The sequence below is a fragment of the Mustela nivalis genome (assembly GCF_964662115.1).
Source record: "Mustela nivalis genome assembly, chromosome: 1".
NCBI classification, from domain to species: Eukaryota; Metazoa; Chordata; class Mammalia; order Carnivora; family Mustelidae; genus Mustela; species Mustela nivalis.
Genome location: NC_139020.1, coordinates 5857274 through 5875997, shown reverse-complemented (window position 1 = coordinate 5875997; position 18724 = coordinate 5857274).

Genomic DNA, 18724 nt, shown 5'->3' with positions numbered 1-18724 from the left:
GGTCCACATGCCCCATTTTGGAAAATCATGCAGGCTGGTTGAGGGTACAGGGTGATTTAGGATTTCTAGAGAGGAGAATCTCGAGCCTGATCTAAGGCAGGATTGCTGGTGATAGGCAGGGTTCCGAGGGAAAGTGAGAGGGTGAAATCAATAGGAGTGAGCAGTTTGCTTTCCCCGTGTCAGGTGTCCTAGGTGCTGGGGATGCAGCTGTGAACACAAGAGTCAAGCCACCTGTCCTCGTGGTGCTCTCATTCTAGTGGGAGTATCGTGAAGAAGTAAACGAGATACTGTCACATAACAATGGGGCCTTGAAGGAAGGAAAAGTTCCACAATATGGAACATGCTAGAGGCATGCCGAGTGGGGCTGCTCTCGATGGTATAGTCAGGGAGGGCCTCTGAGGAGAGAAGTGAAGGGTAAGACATCCTGTGCCTTCGGTGGCTCTGAAGGAGAAGGCTTCAGGACAGAGGAAGCAGCTCGTACAAAGGTCCAGAGGTAGAATCTGCCTTGGTGTGTTTGAAGAAGGGAAGTGTGGGTAGAGAAGCAAGCAGTGGCGAGGATGTGTGAGGCAGGGAGGAAGCAATGAAGGGCTGCGGTGGGAACTGGGGTCACTGGTCTGGGCTCCCCAGTGGGGGTGAGGTCAGGATGAGAGGTTAACACATGAACTCTGTTGTTGCCAGAAGACATGAGACTAGATGAGACCTTGTAAAGCAGTCTAGCCAACGAATGTTGGTTGTGGGGGAGATCCACAGAAGGAGGGATTTGGGATATCTTTTGTTGGAGGGGGGAACGGACAGGACTTCTCAGTGGGACTAGGGTTAGGGAGAGGAGAGAGACTGACTATGAGTGATAGAAACCCAGTTAGCATAAGCAGTAAGGAAATGGACATCTCCCATGACAGGATGGTTCTGGACTGGAAGATTCAGCAGCTTAATGTGTTATCGCAGTCTAGGTTCTTTTCTCTCTTTTCTTGTACCTCTTTCCAAGTTGGCTTCATCCTTACTTGGAAGTGGAATTGCATACCTCACAGCCAGATTTATAACAGCCAGAGAAAGAATGTCTCTTTTCCCAGAAGCCCTCTCTCGATTGCCTTTACTTCATAGGCAGAATTGGGTCCCATGCAAGGGGCATGGGACACCCTTAGATCAAATCAGACCCACTCCTGGAGCTGGGGGTAGGGCCGGGAGAGGAGGGAATGGATATCTGAGCAAAATAAGGGCTCTGTTAGGAAGAACATGGAGGGCAATGGACTGAGAATCATGTGTGTTGACTAGGCTGTGGGGATGTGGGGCAATTCACCCAGCGAGGGATGAAAGAAGAGGTGTGCTTACCATGGAGAGGTCACATGGAGATTGTAAAGTTCACCCTACATCGACAACGTATGATGACTGTCTGTCCTGATGGGGCAGTGTCAGTGAGTGTCAGGACAAAAAACAGGTTGAAGTTAGAAAGGGAGGGGAGGGGAAGAACTGGGAATGTATCCCAGCCCCCACTGTCCAGTGCTGCACCACTCTGTCTCCAGAAGCCCAGTCTCTGGGCCCATGTGTCCAGGGAGCGAAGACAGAATATAAGTTGTGGCAGGTGTAAGATGAGCGTGTGAGCAAGAGCAGGTCCAAGAAAGATGATGGTCAGAACTCTGAATGCCTGCTGTTCACCGCTCTGTTGGATATCCGAGCTGTGTGGAAGCGTGAGATGCAAGGGAAGGAGACGAGAGCAAAACTGTTGGGCCCCATGCAGACCTTTTGGTGGCGACTATGCTGAACGAGTTGGCCAGAAACGCCAGGACACAGAGAGCCCAGAGATGCCCCATCATTGTAGAAGTCACCATGCAGTGTGTATTTCTAACCTGGTTACAAACTTTATGGCTTCACGACTATATAAATTATTATGATCTAAGATCATTGGAATTACTGTTATTCTGAGCATCCTGTTTGGCAGTCCAAAGTCCTCGTTGCTATTTTAGAAAAAACACAAAGCCAGCTATAAATTGGTCGTGTTATTCTCTTCTGCTCACTGGTGAGTCTTGCCTTTCCAAACATGGAAAGTAAGCTTTTTAATCTGTCCTGGCTGCTGTAGCAAAATACCATAGACTGGATGGCTTATAAACAATAGGCGTTTATTTCTTGCAGTTCTAGAGGTTGGGAAGTTCAAGATCAAGGCTTTGGTAGTTTCCATGTTTGGTGAGAACCTGCTTCCTGGTTCATAGATGGCTGTGTTCTCCCTGTGTCCTGCACTGGGGAGAAAGGGGAAAGTAGCTCTCTGGGGTCTCTTTATAAGGACACTGATTCCATTCACAAGGGCTCCACCCCCATGACCTAGTCACCTCCGCAAACCTCCCCCCCAATATCATCCCAATGGGGATTAGGTTTCAACATTTGAATTTTTAAAAAAACTTTATTTGTCCAAGAGAAAGAGAGCATAAGCAGGAGGAGCAGGAGGCAGAGGGAGAAGCAGGTTCCCCATTGAGCAGGGAGCCCAATGCAGGACTCAATCCAGGACCCTGAGATCATGACCTGAACCGAAGGTAGCTGCTCAGCTGACTGAGCCACCCAGGGGTCCTTCAATATTTGAGTTTTGGGAGAACACTTTCAGTTTAGGAACACTCCCTGAATCTCTTCTGATCACTCAGTTTCTGTGGCTTCCAAAGAGAATCACCTCCTCAAATGGACCACCGCTTCATAGCATTTGAGATTTCAGCAGAAATATTCTACCTCATTGTTCAGGGGCACTTTTTATACCTGACTCATGAGGTTACATGAAAGAGTTCAAGATTGCTCTGGCTTTTGTGAACTCTGAAGGCAGAAGCAGTGGTATGAATGTGTTCCGCTGACAACAGTTTGAGGGATGCCCCATTTGTAACCAACAGGAGGAAGCTGTTTCCTTTGGTTAGACATTGCCCGACATCTGTGGTTCGGAGTGCTGGCCAGAATAACAACCAAAAGCCAAAAAAGAAAAAAAAAAAAAAGAAAAAAGGAGTTCTCTTAATGCTACTGTGTAGTTCAAACCCATGTTGCTCCAGAGTCTAATGTACTTGATATACTTCGAATGTATTTGATATTCTTTGATATATACTTTTACATTATTCAAATACATTTGACTCTGGAGCAACATGGGTTTGAACTACACAGGTCCACCCATATGCAGATTTTTTTCAATACATACAGTAGAGTACTGTAAATGTATTTTCTATTCCATCTGATTTTCTTAATTTTCTGTAGATTACTTGATCATAAGAGTACAGTGTATAATACACACCTGCCACAACTTACATTCTGTCTTCGCTCCCTGGACACATGGGCCCAGAGACTGGGCTTCTGGAGACACTGTGTGTTGCAGCACACATACATACATACAAAAATGCATACATACAGAATATGTGTTAATTGGCTGTTTATTTTACTGGTAAGGTTTCTGCAACAATAGGCTACTAGTTGTTAAGTTTTGGGGGAGTCAAAAGTTATGCATGGATTTTCAACTGCATGGGAGTTAGCTCCCCTAGCCCCTGTGTTGTTCAAGGGTCTATTGTAATAAAAATGTTTTTTTCTGAGTCCTTTCTCAGAAGTATAAGACTTCACTTTGATGTAACTTTCATTAAAGAAAAAATGGGAGGAGGGGCGCCTGGGTGGCTCAGTGGATTGAAGCCTCTGCCTCCGGCTCAGGTCATGATCTCAGGGTCCTGGGATTGAGCCCCGCATTGGGCTCTCTGCTTGGTGGGGGGGCTTGCTTCCTCCTCTCTCTGTCTCTGCCTGCCTTTCTGCCTACTTCTCTGTCAAATAAATAAATAAAATCTTTAAAAAGAAAAAATGGGAGGAGAGGGAACCTAATGTAACATTTCGTTATAGCCAAATAATATAAAATATTCTTCCCATCTGAATGTCTACTCATTTTCCTTTCCATTCAGAGAAACCAGACAAAGCATTATTAGCAAAAATAGATGAGCCTGGCTCTTGACTCCATTTTTAATTTTTCACAGTTCACATTTGTTTTAAAATAAAAAAAATTTGAAAGTTAATGAAAGATTTATGTAGAGATACATTTCTTCTGGACATATTCTAAAGCCTATGAAAATTTGAGAAGTAAGTGAAATTAACTGCACTACTACTAATAATAATATATTTTTAAGCTACTAAATTTTGCATATTCAGAAGGGCATATTATAGAGACTTAAGAACATTTAAAAGGTTTTTTGACTCTACCAATATTTTTCTTAAATTGAAGTAAAGTTCACGTAACATGCAATTATTTTTAAAAAATATTTTATTTATTTATTTGAGAGAGAGAGCAACAGTGAGAGAGCACACAAGCAGGGGGAGAGGCAGAGGGAGAGAGAAGCACACTCCCTGATGAGCAGGGAGCCTGACTCAGGACTGGATCCCAGGACCCTAGCTAGGATCATGACCCCAGCCAAAGGCAGATGCTAAACTGACTGAGCCACCCAGGTGCCCCGCAAATAACTATTTGGAAGTATAATATCCAGTGGCATTAGTACATTTACAATGTTATTCAACCACTATCTAACAGTATTAAACAGTATTAAACTGTAAATTAAACATTTACATTTACATAAGTTTTTTTTTTAAACAAGTGAAGAAACAGCAAATTAGCTCAGATTACAAGCTGTCACATTTTTCTATCTGATTATCTCCCAACACACAGGTACACATGCAGACATGTGCACCCACTCAAGACTGGTTGGGTAACCAGCTACACTGAAATGCAGTTTTCCAGGAGATCTTGATACTTCATTCCTCATTAGCTATCTTGGATCCTAAAGCAGGCTGCCAACATACAGGACACATGTGGTCTCTGGCACCTACTGAGCACCATGAGGTCATGAAATTTATGCATTTGAGGTCACTGCCTGTGCTTGATTTGTGCCAGTCACCAAAACAAACACTGCAGATTTAACTTAATTCACCTGAGTGCTGATGTCCTGCTAGTCCCTGTTGGAAAGATTGTCAGTCTGCTCTTAGATTCAACCCTATATGTGACCTCTACCACCCCCACCACCATCATCATCCCCACCACCACCACCATCATCATCATCCCCACCATCACCACCACCACTACCACCATTGTCATCATCTTCATCACGGTCATCACCACCACCATCTATCACCATCACCACCAGCATCATCATCATCACAACCACCATCAGCATCTTCATCACTATCACCATCATCTTCACAACCACCACCATCATCACCTTCATCACCATCACCATCATATCATCATTACCATCATCAGCATTTAGTAAAACCAAATGGGCAAAGTTAGGAGTAGGTAAGTTCGGTTTCTACTAAATTGTAACTTCTCTATCTCCTCTGTTCTCACTATGTTGGAAATAGTTGAGGCAGTCTTTCTTTTACCTTGCTTTCATTGCTGCCTTCTGGGTGTGCCTGTCTCAAGAGGAACCCCCTTGCACTGGTGCCTCTGAACAACTGACTCCAAGTCACTCAAGTTCTGGGCACATTTCCAGTCACTGCTGACATTCTTTTGAATCTATGACCAAGATTTGGTTTCCATTAGAGAACTTATTTCTTCAATCCCAGTCACAATTGGCTGAAAATTGACATAAAATCTATGAATATAGAAGTTGCTAAACCCATTCTCTGAAGTCCTATGAGTAGGAATTGTCAGAGGCTCCAGGACTATGCGTTCTGAACAAGAAATGATTTGATAAAAGCCTCCATGGCTGCTTTCAATGGTGTTTGTATTTTCTGTGCACCTTGCTCTGGATGGAGACCCATTTGTAATGCTATTCCAATCTTTACTTTCTATAGGCTGAATGCCCTCCCCCCCTTTTTAAACTTGACAGTCTAGTGTGATACTTGGATGGAGTTCGTAACAGCTGTGACCCACTGGATTCTTTTTTTTCCATTGCTGTACTTGACTCACATTTTGAGTTAAGGAAAAGGGTACTTCTGAGTTATCTGCCTCATTACAGACCTGTAAGATCTAATGTATGACGATTTAGTTCCTCTATGTGAATTATATTCCTCAGAATGAATAACGTCACTCTGTTCCTGAGTTGGCAATCAGCTTTGACTATTTAAAGTAGACCCTCACCTTATTGGCTCTAGTCTTTGGATTGTATTTCTCACTGTAATATTAATTCAAGCCCTATATTTCCAAACATGTACTTCTCTAAATGGTTGTTCCTCTTTTTGCCTGAATTCACAACTACCTGACTGGTTTCCCCGACTGCTCAACTTAGCATGTAGAGCAACAGGTCTAGGACTTGCTTATTGATCTGCCCTCAATTCCATTTCTAATCTTCCTGAAGTTGAGAAGGATTCTTTTGCTGAATTTTGCTGTTTTAAACCATCTTTTAATCTAGCCCTTGGAATGTTGTAAATATTGCCATTGAAATTTGCCAAGGTTTGGCATCCTGTATGCCTAACCATAGGGTTCTTTGATCTTTGATGAGACAGGGCTCTTTGATCTTTGATGCTTATCTTTGGTACCATCACCTCTGTTGGTATCAGAGAATTGAAAGTCCGTATCTTGACCAGGACTTCAAATCCAGTTATTTGCATGATTTATACTGATTTCCAGGAGAAATCCACCTCCTTGGGGGATGTGGTAGTGTAGTGGGATGGTAGCTGTGGGGAAAAGTAATGCCCTCTTCTTTTGCCGGAAAGGCAGACACTGAGGAGGGAGGAGGAGGCAGGAGTAGATGTTATCACTTCATGAGGTGGTTTCTCCCTCTTAATTCATCAAAGTCTTTCATGAGTAGAGGAGGCAGTAGTTCATCTGACTGCAGCTTCAGAGGGTCTAGCTGCAGGGAAAGGGGGAGAGATGAGCTCCAAGCCTGTCTTTCAGTTTGGTCAGTTCAGCTTCACCTATCAGCCAAGGTGCTATTCCATGGAAAGAATTCACTCTACCACTATTGAATACTTCACATTTTCTTGAAGCAGAAATTTGCAGTGATAAGAGAAGAGCTCTCTAAGGGCCTGATACACAAGGGATGCCAGTTTAGATTTCTTTCTAAGTCAGCATGGCTGTACATAAACTTTGCTCAAACCAAAGCCCGATTTATGGCCTAACCACCCATGCATTGTACACCTGCTTTGTGAATGAGTAGCCTAAAGGAAAACTATGTTGTCCTGAGATATTGATCAATACTTCTACTCCCTGCATTCCTTTGTGATATAAGACTTGATTACTGCCTATATGCTAATATATAATGTTTTGGGCTTTTACAAGATGTAAAAAGAAAAGTATGTAACCCAGAAAATACTATTCATTCTCCAGAGCACTTCCCTCCCTGTGAAGAGTGTTTCCCAGGCAGCTGCCCTAACTTGGGCTTGAATGAAACCTTTCTTCTCTTTAAGAGAAAAGCATCAGCATTTCTTGGCAGAGTGGGCAGGATATCAGAGCAGTTAGCCTGAGAAAACACCTGGGGGTCCTCTGGGCCTGATGCTTAGTATCAGCAGGGGCTCCTCTAGCTTCTTAGCACCTCACAGTTGTATCTGGTGAGTTCTGTTGATATCCAGACAACCTCAACTTAATAGTCCTGACTTTTATTCAAGCTGTTAAGGCTCACCAGTAGTGTTATCCAGCTGGGATAATCTAGAAAGTTTGTTTTTATGGGTAGGTTGTTTTAATTTGACATTATACTAGTTGATGTTATTAATATAAGGCTTGAGTAAAATTTCTAGATAGAAATATGAGAGACTGGATCACTCAGCTCCAAAGAAAAGGGATACTTGCTCCTTCTGGCCTAAAGGTGTTTTCAAGTGGCAGAAAGCCGAGGGGAAGTGTCTGAGGGTATTCCTTGAGATGTGTAGGGGTCCCATAGGGATTTCCCATCTCATAAGGTAATTAGTGATTGGCTCATCTGGGGACACACACATAAGGATTAATCACCCAGTGTTTGAGTCCCACCCATTGGTCTTTTTTTTTTTTTTTTTTTTTTTTAAGTAGGCTCCACACCCAGCATGGAGCCCGGTATGGAGCTTGAACCCACAACCCTGAGATCAAGATCTGAGCTGAGATCAAGAGTCTTAACTGATTGAGCCACCCAGGCATCCCAGCCCCTCAATGGTCTTAGAGCTCACAGGGAGAAACTGAGACACATAAGAGAGTGTATTATGGCTGTTTGGAAGTGACACATGCAAGCACTACCCTTTTGATCCATCACACTCAACAGCCTTAGATTTTGCTCAAGTCTTATGCCAGAATGGAAACCAAATGAATAGGGAATTGTGCTTTAAAAGCCAAGCAGCCCCCAGAAAACCAACAACCACCCATAGAAACTCTGCTAGAGCCTCTACTTGCAAGTGCTTACTCAAGTGGGGAGATTTTTTTTTTTTTAACTACATAGGGTTGATCTTACAACCTGAGATCAAGATCCTGAGACCAAGAACTGGGCTAAGACCAAGATTTGGACTCCCAGCTGACTGAGCCACCCAGGTACCTCAGTGGTAAATTTAACTAAGGATAATTTGTCTCAGATGGCCCAAATGGAGTCCTTTTGACGTGTTTAAATTAATTTTTTTTTAAGATTTTATTTTATTTTAAGTAATCTCTACACCCAATGTGGGGCTTGAATTTACACCCCATAGATCAATAGTTGCTTACTATGTGTTTGTGCCAGTACCATCCTGTCTTGGTGAAAATTAAAAATAGAGCTACCCTATGACCCAGCAATTGCACTACTGGCTATTTACCCCAAAGATAGAGATGTAGTGAAAAAAAGGGCCATATGTACTCCAATGTTCATAGCAGCAATGTCCACAATAGCCAAACTGTGGAGAGAACTGAGATGCCCTTCAATAGATGAATGGTTAAAGAAGATGTGGTCCATATATACAATGAATATTACTTAGCCATCAGAAAGGATGAATACCCAAATTTTGCACCAACATGGATGGGACTGGAGGAGATGATGCTGAGTTAAATAAGTCAAGCAGAGAAAGTCAATTATCATATGGTTTCACTTGCTTGTGGAACATAAGGAATAACATGGAGGACATTAGGAGAAGGAAAGGAGAAGTGAATCGGGAGAAATAGGAGGGAGAGATGAACCATGAGAGACTGTGGACTCTGAGAAACAAACTGAGGGTTTTAGAGGGGAGAGCGTTGGCAGGATGGGTCAGCCTGGTTGTGAGTATTAAGGAGGGCATATATTGCATGGAGCACTGGGTGTTGTACATAAACAATGAATCTTGGAACACTGCATCAAAAACTAATGATGTATTTTATGGTGACTAACATAACACAATTAAAAAAAAAAGAGTTGCATACTCTACTGACTAAGTCAGCCAGGAGTGCCCCCAACCCAACCAAAATTAGTTTTCTTATGCACAGAATTAGAGGAAGTGGGCTATAAGACTAAGCAACCAGAAAGTTGGAAGCTATTTGGTTGAGTCAGTGAAGCCCTTGGCTTTCAAGAGGAACCAATACTCACAGAAGTGTTCTGGGCCTCATTTGGTTTATTTGTTGCTATAGCTTTTGGCATCTTTGGACAAGCTATGTTATATTGTTATATTGGAAAATGGGAAATGATGTAATTCACAGATCCATAATTAGAATGCTATCTTGCAATTCAATTTGTCTTAATAAAAGAGAGATATTTGGAAATTGGGTCTTTAATATCCTCTCCACAAATATTAAAGAAACAAAGGCTAGATTTTGTTTGCATCTTGTTTGTGTATATGTGTCCATGTGCATTATAAATGTGATTTTTTTCTACCTCTGGATGGTATTGCTAAAATTAATTTGTAAAAGAGCTCTATCTAATTGGCTTGAAGACAAGTGTTTATAAGAATTGGACATCCTCAGTAGGGGAGAGTCTAAGATGGCAGAAGAGTCAGAAACCTTAGTTTGGTCTAGTCCCAGGAGTTCAGCTAGATAACTATCAAATCATTCTGAACACCTGCAAACTCAGCCTGAGATGGAAGAAAAGAATAGCTACAACTCTACAAATAGAAAAGCGAGCACTTTCTGCAAGGTAGGAGATGCAGAGAAGTGAATCTGAGGTGACATACGGGAAGATAAACTGCACGGAGAGGGATCCTCCATGAATCAGCTACTGGAAAGTGACAGAGCAGCAGAGCACAAAATCAGAACTTTTACAAGTCAGCTTCATGAGGTGTGTTCCTGCCTGAAAGGCACTCAAGTACCGAAGTTGGAGTGGAATCCTGTGAGGGACAGTGTGGTCCCTGGATCCTTGGGATCACGAGAAGACCAGGATGCCCGAGTGTAGCAGAGTTCCCAGGCATTGGAGTGGGGAAGCTGACTGCAATCAGCAAGCCCAGGGGAGAGATCTCAGCTTGGGGTTGCCCTAAACCCTGAACCATGGCAACTACTCTCCAAGCAGAGTTCAACGAATGGCAGAACCAGCGAGGCCCCCCTACCTCCCCAGGAGGAGCAAAACAGGAGTGTACCACAGGAGTCTGTAGCATTTGGACACTCCAAGTGGGGTCACATGCCTGTGATAGAAGTGTTCAGTCATGGGCTGGGTGAGTATCAAGTGTGGACGGAGCCCAGGGGGGCAGGCGTGATTGACTGCTTTTCCCTGAGGGTGCACTGAGGAGTGGGGTCCCTAGGTTTGGCTCCAGGGCCAGAGATTGGGAGGCCAACGTTTACATTCTCATCCTCTAAAGCAGCACAGAAAACCTTCAGGGAACAAAAACCACATAGAGAAATCCAGGGCAGTTTAGTTAGCCTGGCCCCGGACAAGGGTGGTGCAACTCTGTCCAGGGCAAAGGCACTTGAGAATCAGAGCAACAGGCCCCTCCCCCAGAAATCAGCAAGGAAATCAAGCCAAGACCAAGTTTACCAATAATAGTGAACTGAAAAATTCCAGGGAATATAACATATAGAGTTCACAGTTTTTCCCCCCACAATTTTAACCCCCCCCTTTCCTTTTTCAACCAATTCCTTATTTTATCAACTCTTTAAAAACGTTTTTTAATTTTTATTTTTACAGTTACATTCTATCCCTTCATTGTATTTAACTTTATTTTTGTGTACACACACACACACACACACACACACACACAAAAGCTTTTCTTTCTTTACACTTTTGGGATGCAGTTTCTTCTAACAGACCAAAATACATCCAGAATCTAATGTATGGCTATATTCTCTTCACCTGTCTAATCATATTCTCTAGTGGTTTTTCTTTCCTCTTCTTCCTTTTTTTTTTTTTTTTTTTGTTCTGTTAAAGTCTTTTTAAATTTTCATCTTTGCAATTACATCCTATCTATTCAATGTATTTAACTTTATTTTTGCATATATATAAGTTTTTCTTTCCTTAAATTTTTGAGATATAGAGACTTTAAACAAACATGGAAATACATGCAGGATATCATGTATTGCTTTGCTCTTTTCATCTATTTATATTCCTTTTTTCTTCTTTTGTCTTTTTTCATTTTTACAGTTACATTCTATCTTTTCATTGTATTTAATTTTATTTCTGTACATTTATAAGTTTTTCATTCTCTAAATTTTTGGATCTAGTTTTCTAACAAACATGCCAAAATGCACACAGGATCCAGTGTATTACTCTATTCAGTTTATCTGTCTGATTACGTTCTCTTTGAAAAAAAATTTTTTTTCATGAAATAAGATCAAACCAGAAAGGGAGAAAAACCATAAGAGACTCTTAATCTTAGAAAACAAACTGAGGGTTGCTGGAGAGGAGGGAAGTGGTGAGATGGGGTAACTGGGTGAGGGACATTAGTGAGGGTATGAGTTATAATGAGCACTGGGTATTATATAAGACTGATGAATCACAAACCCATATGCCTGAAATAAATAATACATTATATGTTAGTTTAAAAAAATCCCTCCCCCCCCTGGTTTTGTGTCTTTTTTTATTTGTTTAGTATATATTTCTCTGGGTCATGTTGTCATTTTAGTATTTTGTTCTCTTGTTCATCTGTTCTTCTCTGGACAGAATGACAAGAGAGAAAAACTCACCACAAAAAAGAGAACAAGAGGCAGTACTGACTGCCAGGGACATAATCAGTATGGATGTACATAATTAAGATGTTGGAACTAGAGTTCATAATAACAATTATAAAGATACTAGCTGGGCTTGACAAAAGCATAGAAGACACTAGAGAATCCCTTCCTGGAGAAATAAAAGAACTGAGATCTAATTGAGTTGAAATAAAAAAGGCTAATAATGAGATGCAATAAAAAAATGGAGGCTCTAACTGCTAAGATAAATGAGGCAAAGAGAGAATTAGTGGTATAGAAGACAAAATGATGGAGAATAAAAAAGCCAAGAAAAAGAGACATAACTACTGGATTATGGAGGGAGAATTCCAGAGATAATGATACAATGAAGCAAAATAATATTAGAATAATTGGGATCCTAGAAGAGGAAAGAGAGAGGGAGAGCCTGAAGGCATGTTGAAGTAAATTATAGTGGAGAACTTCCCTAATCTGGGGGAGGAAACAGGCATCCAAGTCCAAGAGATATAGAAAACCCCCCTCAAAATCATTCAAAATAGGTCAACCCCCTGACATACCATAGTGAAACTTGCAAATCTCAGAGACAAAGAGAAAATCCTGAAAGCAGCTCAGAACAAGAGGTTCATAACCTACAAGGGTAGAAACATTAGATTGGCAGCAGACCTATGCAGAGTCCTGGTAGGCCAGAAAGGACTGGCATGATATATTCAGGGTGCTAAATGAGAAAAAAATATGCAGCCAAGAATATTTTATCCAGCTAGAATGTCATTCAAAATAAGAGAGATAAAAAGCTTCTAGGGCAAACAGAAACCAAGACTATTATTCAAAACAGAAGGAGAGATAAAAAGCTTCCAGGACAAACAAAAACAAAAAGAATTTGTGATGACCAAACCAGCCCTACAAGAAATATTAAAAGGGATCCTTCAAGCAAACAGAGAGCCCAAAAGTAACATGCACCAGAAAGGAGCAGAATCAATATACAGAAACTGTGACTTTATAGGTAATACAATGGCACTAAATTCATCTTTCAGTAGTTACTCTGAATGTAAATTGGCTAAATGCCCCAATCAAAAGACACATGGTATCAGACTGCTTAAAAAAGGAAGACCTGTTGATATGCTATCTGTACTCATTTTAGATCCAAAGACACCTCCATTTTAAAAGTGAGGGGGTGGAAATCATTTATCATACTGATGGACATCAAAAGAAAGCTGGGGAGGCAATCCTTATATCAGACAAAAAAGATTTTTTTTTAGAAGATCATTTATTTATTTATTCATGAGAGACAGAGACACGGGGTAGGGGGAATAGGGAGAAACAGGCTTCCTACTGAGCAGGAGTCCCGATGTGGGACTCAATCCCAGGACCCTGGGATCATGACCTGAGCTGAGGCAGATGCTTAACCAACTGAGCCACCCATGTGTCCCAGACAAATTAGATTTTAAGCCAAAGACTGTAATAAGAGATGAAGAATGACACTATATCATAATTAAATGGTCTATCCAACAAGAAGATCTAATAATTGTAAATACTTAGGCTCCAACACAGGAGCAGTCAATTATATAAGACAATTAATAAAATTTAGGAAACACATTGATAATAATACGATAATAGTAGGAAGCTTTAATATCCCACTCACTGTGATAGATCATCTAAATAGAAGATCAACAAGGAATAGGGCTTTGAATGACACTGTACCAGATAGACTTCACAGATATATTCAGAACATTCCATCCTGAAGCAAGAGAATACATATTTTTCTTGCATGCACATGGAACATCCTCCAGAATAGATCACATCCAGGGTCATAAATCAGGTCTCCACTGGTACCAAAAGATTGGGAATCATTCCCTGCCTATTTTTGGACCACAATGCTTTGAAATGGGAACTCAAACACAAGAGGAAATTTGGAAAGATCTCAAATACATGGAAGCTAAAGAACATCTTATTAAATAATGAATGGGTCAACCAGAAAATTAAAGAGGAATTTAGAAAATTCATGGAAACAAATGAAAATGAAAACACAACCATTTTAAACCTTTGTGATGAAGCAAAGGTGGTTCTAAGAGGGAAAGTATATAGCAACACAAGCCTTTTTCAAGAAATAAAAAAGGTCTCAAATACACAACCTAACCTCACACCTAAAGGAGCTGGAGAAACAACAGCAAATAAAGCCTAAACTGAGCAGGAGAAGAGAAATAATAAAGACAAGAGCAGAAATCAATGAAACAGAAACCAAAAGAACAGTAGAACAGATCAATGAAATTAGGAGCTGGTTCTTTGAAAGAATAAGATTGATAAACTCCTGGCCAGATTTCCATAAAGAAAAGAGAAAGGACCCAAGAAATAAAATTATGAACGAAAGAGGAGAGATCATAACCAGCACTGAAGAAATACAAATGATTATAAGAACATATTATGAACAACTATATGCCAGCAAATTAGGCAATCTAGAAGAAATTGATGCGGGGCGCCTGGGTGGCTCAGTGGGTTAAAGCCTCTGCCTTCGGCTCAGGTCATGATCCCAGGGTCCTGGGATCGAGCCCCACATCGGGCTGTCCGCTCCGCGGAGAGCCTGCTTCCTCCTCTCTCTCTTTCTACCTGCCTCTCTGCCTACTTGTGATCTCTGTCTGTCAAATAAATAAAATCTTTAAAAAAAAAAAAAGAAATTGATGCATTCCTAGGGATATATAAACTACAAAAATGGAAACAGAAAGGAACAGAAAGCCTGGACAGACCCATAGCCAGCAAGGAAATTGAAACAATAATAAAAAATCTCCTAACAAACAAGAGTCCAGGGCCAGATGGCTTTCCAAGGGAATTCTACCAAATATTTAAAGAAGAAATAATACCTTTTCTACTGAAGCTTTTTCAAAAAATAGAAATGTAAGGAAAACTTCCAAACTTCCAAAACATTCTATGAGGCCAGCATTACCTTGATCCCCAAACCAGAGAAAGACCCCATCAAAAAGGAGAATTATAGGTGAATATCCCTGATGAACATGGATTCAAAGTTTCTTACCAAAATACTAGCCAAGAGGTTCTGCCAGTACATTAGAAGGATTATTCACCCCATGACCAAGTGGAATTTACTCCTGGGATGCAAGCGTGGTTCAACATCTGCAAATCAATCAATGTGATAAACCACATAAATAAAAGAGAGGATAAGAACCACACAATCCTCTCAAAAGATGCAGAAAAGCATTTGACAAACTACAGCATTCTTTCTTGATTAAAACTCTGCAATACAGGGAGAGAGTGAACATACCTCAATACCATAAAAGTTATACACAAGAAGGCCAAAGTGAATATCATTCTCAATGGGGAAAAACTGAAAGTTTTTTCTCTAAGGTCAGGAACATGGCAGGGATGTCCATTCCCACAACTGTTGTTCAACATAGAACTAGAAATCCTAGACTCAGCAATCAGAAACAAAAAGAAATAAAATGCATCCCAATCAATAAAGAAGTCAAACACTTGCTCTTCACAATTTACATGATAGTTTATGTGGAAAACCCAAATTGCTAGAACTCCTATAGGAATTCAACAAAGTGTCAGGATATAAAATCGATGCACAGAAATAGAAAAGCATTTCTATACATTAAAAATGAAACAGAAGAAAGAGAAATTAAGGAGTTGATCCCAATTACAATTGCACCAAAAATTATAAGATACCTAGGAATAAACCTAACCAAAGAGGTGAAGGATCTGTGCTAAAAAACTATAGGACACTCATGCAAAAAATTGAGGAAGTCACAAAGAAATGGAAAAACATTCCATGCTCTTGGATTAGAAGAACACATATTGTTAAAATGTCTATGTTACCTAGAGCAATCTCTACATTCAATGTAATCGCTATCAAGATAGCATCAACTTTTCCACAGAGCTCGAACAAATAATCATAAAATTTGTATGGAACCAGGAAAAGACCCTGGCCAAAGGAATGTTGAAAAAGAAGACAAAGCTGGTGGCATCACAATTCTGGACTTCAAGCTGTATCAGAAAGCTGTAATCATCAAGACAGTATGGTACTGGCACAAAAACAGACACATTGGTCAGTGGAACAGAATAGAGAACCCAGAAATGGACCTTCAACTCTATGGTCAACTAATCTTTGACAGAGCTGGAAAGAATATTCAAGAGAAAAAAGACATTCTCTTCAATAAATGGTGTTGGGAAAATTGGACAGCCAAATGCTTAAGAATGAAACTGGACCATTTCCTTACATCATACCCCAAAACAGACACAAAATGGATGAAAGACCTAAGTGTGGAAGACCTAAAGGAATCCATCAAAATCCTAGAGGAGAATACAGACAGCAACCTCTGTGACTTGGCTGGAGCAACTTCTTGCTAGACATGTCTCCAAAGACAAGGGAAACAAAGACAAAAATAAACTATTGGGACTTCATCAAGATAAAAAGCTTTTGCACAGTAAAGGAAGCAGTTGACAAAACCAAAAGGCAATGAACAGAATAGGAGAAAATATTTGCAAATGTCTTATCAGAGAAAGGGCTAGTATCCAAAAATCTATAAAGAACTGACTGAACTCAACACCCAAAGAACAAATAATCCAATCAAGAAATGGGCAGAAGACATGAACAGACATTTCTTCAAAGAAGACATTTAAATGGCCAATAGACACATGAAAAAATGCTCAACATCACTTGACATCAGGGAAATACAAGTCAAACCGCAGTGAGATACCACCTCACATCAGTCAGAATGGCTACAATTAACAAGTCAGGAAATGACAGAGGTTGGCAAACATGTGGAGAAAGGAGAAGCCTCTGACACTGTTGATGGGAATGCGAGGTGGTGTAGCCACTCTGGAGAACAGTATGGAGTTTCCTCAAAAAATTGAAAGTAGAGCTACTCTATCACCTAGCAATTGCACTACTAGGGATTTATCCCAAAGACACAAATGTAGTGATCTGAAGGGGCACACGCACTCCAGTGTTTATAGAAGCAGTGTCCACAATAGCCAAACTATGGAAAGAGCCCAGATGTCCATCGACAGATGAATGGATAAAGACATCTTATATATACACAATGGAATACTATTCAGCCACCAAAAGAATGAAATCTTGCCATTTGTAATGGCTTGGATGGAACTAGATGGTATTATGCTAACTGAAATAAGTCAGTCAGAGAAAGACAATTATCATATGATCTCACTCATATGTAGAATTTAAAAAACAAGACAGAGGATCATAACGGAAGGGAGGAAAAAATAAAAGAAGATGAAATCAGAGAGAGAGATAAACCATAAGAAATGAAGAAATGTCTGTTCATGTCTTCTGCCCATTTCTTGATTGGATTATTTGTTCTTTGGGTGTTGAGTTCAGTCAGTTCTTTTTTGGATACTAGCCCTTTCTCTAAATCATCGGAAACAAACTAAGTGTTGCTGGAAGAGAAGGGGGCATGGGATAACTGGATGATGGACTTTAAGGAGGGTCTGTGATGTAGTGAGCACTGCGTGTTATATAGCACTGATGAATTACTGACCTCTACCTATGAAACCAATACTACGTTATATGCTATTTAATTGTATTTAAATTAAGAACAAAAACAAAACAAAGCAAAACCCGAACATTCTACAACTCAGAAAGATAGAGACTAGCCCAAATGTTTTTTATGTTCATGTGATCTGAAAAAATGTTCCATATTAAAAGTAGTTTAAGTTTGTTGGTTTAATTAAAAAGAGATGTTTTTAGAGATATCTGCATTAAACATAACACTTCTATTCTAACAAGGTCTATTAACGGTCAAATAAGCTCATGTCATCTCTGGGGCCATGTTCAGAAAAAAATGATTTCAAATACTAGCTGATTTTGTCTTTCTCATGAGCTTTTCCTGGGTAGTTGTTAAGAGCAGATAGGGTAAGTAAATAAAAAGCTTTATAGCTTTCAAAATCTTTAGAAACATGAAACGTGGGATGCCTGGGTGGCTCAGTTGGTTAAGCAGCTGCCTTCAGCTTAGGTTATGATCCCAGCGTCCTGGGATTAAGTCCCACAATGGGCTCCTTGCTTGGCGGGGAGCCTGCTTCTCGCTCTGCCTCTGCCTGCCACTCTGTCTGCCTGTGCTCACTCTTGCTCCTCTCTCTCTGACAAATAAATAAATAAAAAATATTAAAAAAATTAAAAAAAAAAAGGAAACCTGAAACTTTGGAGTTTTGCTAAATTAAATGATAAATTGGGTTGAATTCATTGGATATCTAGGTCTTTGCCAAACAAGATAGAATACTAGAGTATTGATTATTGAGTGTAGGTTTGTCTGCTTTTGTCATCTTATTGCAGACAAACTCAGGATACTTGGGTCTGTTTGGTAAACATGTTTTGTGTTTTACTGAAAGTTGTAGTATTAAAAAACCACATTAGTCAGAAATCATGAAACATATTCATACAGTTCTTGTGTAAACTATTCTGGTGTAACAGCTCACAAGTGATTACTACTTAATTTTTACTAGAAATCAAGGTTTCTAAGCATTAAGAATTCTTTTTTAAAAATATTTTATTTATTTGACAAAGAAAGAGAGTGAGAGAGCGCACAAGCAGGAGGAGAGGCAGGCAGAGGGAGGAAGAGAAGCAGACTCTCCCTTGAGCAGGGAGCCTGATGTGGGGATCGATCCGAGGACCCTGGGATCATGACTTGAGCCAAAGGCAGATGCTTAACTGACTTGAGCCACCCAGACACCCCAGTGTTAAGAATTCTGATAAATGTATTTGAGACTGCTAGAAAATGATAAACAACAACAACAACAACTCTGTATTGTAAGGAAAGTAAGATGTGT